This window comes from Scleropages formosus, chromosome 21, assembly GCF_900964775.1.
Source record: "Scleropages formosus chromosome 21, fSclFor1.1, whole genome shotgun sequence".
Lineage (NCBI taxonomy): Eukaryota > Metazoa > Chordata > Actinopteri > Osteoglossiformes > Osteoglossidae > Scleropages > Scleropages formosus.
The window spans coordinates 16,695,541-16,701,271 of NC_041826.1; the positions used below are offsets into that span (position 1 = coordinate 16,695,541).

The window sequence follows — 5,731 nt, forward strand, 5'->3', positions numbered from 1 at the left end:
AGGCCTGCAGTTCCCTGGGTATTGTTGTGGGTTTTTTTTAGCTCATTAATGATTTTACTTCAGGCCCATGGAGAGCCTTTGGCAAAACTACCATTTCTAGGAAGATTCATCACTGCTCCAAATAAAGTCTAAGGAGGCCGTAGTGCTGTCACTAGGTACTAAGGTGTCATTGCAGCCTACAGTATAATTTAAAAAAATATGTATGCTGCACTGAAAGATGTCAGCCAAGCAGCTAAAATAAGTACAGTGTGGCTGCAAGTTACAGTGGCATGACCCAGCAGACATTCCATTTATAGCAATATTTGCTTTTCTCTTGCCACAATTCCAACACTAGGTGCCCAGTGGGCCATCCTGGCTCTCTTATCTTCTGTTGCATTGCCAGTATCTTTCTATAATTTTCTATAATTTTTGTGCCCATGTAATGTAGAGATGAGTCCTGACTTTCCACAGGCCAAAGGATAACCCTTCATCGCGTTTGGGCAGGGATGTTTTATGCCGTCTGCAGAAGGCAAAGCTGGCCCAGTACCATCCTTCCTAGGTGAGTCCCTACTTCCACACAGGAAGGAACCATTTCTCACTTTAACTTTGCACTGAATCTCAGGAAGAGTATTTTGTAGTATTTTACCTTAGTTAGTATAAGAATAACCCGAGTATGGTGTGCTTGATAAAAGGAAGTGTAAAACGTTAACAGACAGAGGTCATGGACATCATCAAAGGAGCGCAATCAGTTCGTAGCAATAAACAATCCATGCTCTTTGTTGCATATATTAACATCAAATCTTCTCACAGTTTCACCCAAAGACAAATTTGCATTACACTTACATTGTGTCTCGGGGCTTTGTGTAGTGTGTTGTCAAGGAGGGGGGCATGGTTGGCACCCATAACCCAGCCTGGCAGGTCCTGAGGAGGGTGGATGGAGGAAGGGGGACCGGGGGGTGTTTTGTGTTCCCACAGCACCCTGCTGCTTTGCCATCGACCCCCGGCATCACCCCCCTCCCCTACCCCGCTCTCCATGACAGCCCGAATAATAACGTGCACCAAGACAAACGATGCTGCCGTGTCTCTGCCAGGTCGCTAGGGTGGGAGGGAACTGGGACGCCGATGCCTGTACCTCAATGCAGCCCCCCAGCAGCAATTCTTACCTCCAAAATATTCACTCTCAGCATGGTAGTAATATTGTTGCAGATGCAGTCAGAAGGATTTCTTGGTAGCATTGTTACCATTCTGTGAATGTTATTTGTCCCTCAATGGCCCTTCTTGCCTCCTGGCTAATCAGGGCTCTCACGTACTGTCCATGCAGGCAGAATGTCAGTAAAATCTGCTTGTTCCCACATGAGCACTCCAGCTGCGTGACAAAACATCACCCACATTTCAAGTCTCTTGTCATGTAGCAGGTAATTTTACTGTTTATTATAAATACTCAGTGTTGTGCAGATGACAGCTGTCTGCTCCGCTAAAGTGGAGAAAAAGCTGTTCTTATTATTGTTTACATTTTGCTGCTGGGTTTGATAAGGGTCTTTCCTTTGTGTTTAGGGGAGCAGGTGCATGATCATGGGCTATGACTGACATTTTGTATCATCCCTTCCTAACATTGAAAGTAAGTCTATTTCACAAACAAGATAAAGTATTTAAAGCATTCACTCTATATCATACCATCCCTTCTAAGCGCAAGGCATTCTGCTTAAAGCACATGATGGCAAATTAATGTTCCTTCAAATTTTTTCTTCTGATACTTTATTTCGGATATTAATATGACTGGACCCTTTAGAGTCTGTTCCTCTGAATGAGTCAAGTTAAAGAACTGGATAGACTCCAAAAAGCTCTACAAAGGCAGGATTTACCAGCTAATTTGGGATCAAAAATTGCCACAAAAGAGTCCTACCCCAAATTCCTGAAGGAGAACAGTAGTCCTCCTGTTAACCCCCATCTTCCCACTGTGTTCCTCTTGCTTGTTTGCTCGTACATTTCCAGCGGCCGACCCCTGACACATTTGCCCTTTGGCGACACGTTGAGATATTTGGGATGTGCTGCATATCGACTGCAGCAAATGTACGACAGCAAAGCAGCATCCATCAGCGTTTGCCTGTCTGTCCTGTACTCAAGAGTTATGCCCACTCATCCCACCCCTGACTCAGTCCCCATCTAGTACACGAAGATGAGGAGGGATGTTGCGCAGGAAGCCACACCCACTCTGAGCACTGCTGAACAGTGCAATTGCTGGAACAATAGGCATTGTTTGTCTCCACAGCCACGGGACACAGCTCTACCCCCCCTTTTGAACAGTGAGCCCCGGATAAAATAAAAGAAAACAATGAAAGATGGAGAAAGAAAGAAAGAAGTTAGAAGCCATTGTTCTAAAACTATTCTTTTTTCTCCATCAAAACCTCTTTAAAGCAATCCATGGGAAGGAAAAAAAGGACCAGTTAAATGGACGGTTATGCTTTTGTATATAATACCTTGAATAAAGGATGGAAATGTGGATTTTCTTAAGAGGACAAGCTCCGGTTCTTAGTAACTTGCAGAAGGGGCCAGACTTTACTCCTGCACACTCTTAAGGCCAAGGGATGCACAAAATGATAGACTTACACTTTTATTCATAGTCACTTTGATGCCCAGATGTAAACATAATTTATATTTCTGAACTGACGGTGGAAGGCAGAACCGGTCGATGGTATATGATGTCACAAGAAGCCAGTGTTCAACAGATGCTCACAAGTCCCCTGGTCCCATTGTCAGGGATGTCCTTTCAACAAGGCCTGTGTTTGGTGTAAATCTCCTAGTATAAGGAGACTGTTGCCACTCGTTGTCAGATTCCAAAAAAGAAGAGGAGACAAGAAGATAGAGAAGAGCGGCTGACCAGAGCTATTTGTGAGGAAATTGAAAAATCGTACTTCGAGGTATTACTGATGTAAACCGTTTTCTCATATTACTTTACATTTTGTCCATTTTCACGGGCAATTTAACATGTTGATAATCACATTTATGAGTGCAATAGACAGTGATACATCTCAGACATCATGGCAGAGGAGTCTGGAATCAAATAAAAAATAAACCGAGGATGAGATGCGCACTGTATCATTATCACGAAAATAGATCTGTTGGTCCGTCTGTAGAAACAGCTTCTGGCAGGCGGCCCTGCTTCAAATGGGTCACATGGGAGGGGGAGCGGCAGAAGGGGCTCTCTGTGTCGCCGACTCGTGACCACAAATAACGCTGCCTTTTTATATCCCCCTTTCTTTGCATTGTCTTGTTTTTTGAACAGTAGGAGGCTCTCCTTCCAGGGGTTTTCTCTGTCTCAGTAGAACTCGACGAGCCAAGCGACGTTAATTACAGGAGAGAGAAAGTATTCCTTTGCTGTCTCACAATAAGCTCCGGCTGGTCGAAGAGGAAATGACCTTCTGTTGTTAAATTAACTTTAAACGCTGTCACATATGTGGCCTCGCAGAGGTTCAGTTAAAACGATTACTTTTACATCAGCTGTTATCGAGCAAAGCTCAACGGAAGCACGAAGGGGACACCTACTAGCAGAAATTAAAAGATCGGGCATATTTTGAGAGACCTTTGAAAACACAGAAGAGGGAGTAATAAAGGTTTTCTCTTCTAAATGTCATGGCTTCTAAGCCAACACTAGAAGCAAAACATCTTATAGCACCGTATTAAGAGAAAGGCTTTGATGCCTCTGGATTTAAAGATCTACCTCTTTCCTGAAACAGTCATTCAAGAATGTACCTGCAAGTACCTGTCTCTCTAGAATTATGCAGTATCCTTAAAGTATTTTATGGTTCAAAGTCTGAACAGCTATTCATGAAGCAAAGATCATCAAGTTCAGTGAAGGGCATTAATTCATTATTAAGTTTTCAGATTTTCTCTATTACAGACTGTATTTCTTCATGTTAAATGTTAATATTTAAATTTCTAAAACAGTCTTACCAGGATGTGGAAAAAAGTCAGTACCAAAAATACGAATCCCAAGAGGGCAATCCCACAAAGTTAGACGTTCGCAGCATTTCAGGAATGTTTTGTCATACATAAAGGCTTACAAAAAAAGAAGAGAAGAGTTCTCAAAATACGCCCAAGCACCTTGTATCAGTTAAAAAAAAAAAAAACGAACTGAGACACCAGGACAGATTTAAACAGAAAAAGTGTTCTCCCTCTTTCCGTGTTTTTGGAGAGGACAGGCGTAAATAAACAAATCTAGGAGAAAAAAAAACAACACAAAAATTTCACTCTCTCCCCGGAAGTCACCAGCTGTTGATCTCGGTACAGTTATGTAATCATAGTGCTGCTGATGATTACATACAGGGGTCAAAGGTCACATGCTGCAGCTTCCAGCCATCCGATCAGGGCTGACTGGCTGACGGACCAAGTGATGTGACAGTGAGTTATGAGTGGAGATGGAGTTACTACTAATCACCCAGGGCAGGATAATCACACACACGATCAACGTAAGACAAAGTGCGGAATGACGTTTGGGATGCTGTCTCTGACATCTTAATTCAGAGAATATTACTCAATTCTAACAATACATGTAACTAAACATCGAGAAAGCCACGTGAGTCGAGAAAAACTGCGGGAAATCACGCAGTCAAGTAATTTTGTTTCATTTCAGCCGATAAAATCGTGGAATTCCACGCAGGGCGAATTGACGCTGCAGTGTTTTGATCAGACGCTGGATGGCGCGCTACGAGTAAACTTTTTTGTTTGAATTTTAATCGACGAAATTGTGAAGCAGACAAATTTCTCCAGTTCAAAAAACCAATACATTTCACAAGGTGCGAGATAAATACGTTACGTTTAAAAACACTATAACTTTGTAAATATGTTTGATATATACAGTACATTTTGAAAATGTACTTGAAAATGATTTTCTTTATACTATTAAAAAGTTAACATACAATTGAATATAAAAAAATAATAAACATGTATAACATACGCCTATGACAACGTTAACCTATTAATCGCGGTATGACTGAGAAAGTACGGAAATTATTATCTTAGGAAATGTGTTATCAGTTTGTGAGAAAAACATTACTGCGAGATCACTATTAGTAATCCTCGAGTTGCATTGCACGCAAAGAAAGAACTGAAAGGTGCGGTGAAGGCGATGACGGCAAACTAACATATTTGTAAAGCACATCCACATGTATCTACTATTTTATTGTCCGCGGATCGCAAAGACAATAACGGATTTGGGAACATTTATGAGCCGTTTATAAGCTGATCGTATGTGGACCGTCTCTCGACGTTATTGCAAAGAGATGATGCGCACGATGCGCTCCAGTCACTGGATGAAAAGCACTGACTTGCGCCGTTTTCCTCCGATCTGACAGCCTATGGATCCCGGGTTCCAGGAATGTCCCCTTTAAGCGTGAGGAGAACGCGCTGAGTGGGGGCGGAGCCGCCCTCATCTGTCACTCGTTCCTCAAATATATATATGTATATATACATGTGCGTGGAGGGAACTGAAAGCCGAGTGTGTGTTGGCTGGTTGGGAGCGACGCATGGGGGAGCGGCATTCATCGCGCTCGCTGGTCCACGCGGAGACAATGGAATGAATACCTGCGCTCGCTCTGATTCTGAATCCTTCCTTTGCTCTGAACCGACCGTCGGGCTGCCTGTCAAAACTGTGCGTTTTTTTGTTCCTTATTATTTTTTTCGCTCCCGCCGCCGGTTGTTGCTGTTGGGAATAAACACGCTGAATGGGACGACTTCAGATTTCATTTGCGGCGGT

At 42.8% G+C, this 5,731-nt stretch overlaps 1 long non-coding RNA gene across 2 annotated transcripts in view; it reads right to left on the reverse strand.

Moving 5' to 3' along the window:
- Nucleotides 1-5,731, reverse strand: part of LOC108920914 (uncharacterized) — a 44,891-nt gene that overhangs the window by 4,962 nt on the left and 34,198 nt on the right. The gene's annotated exons all lie outside the window — the stretch shown is intronic.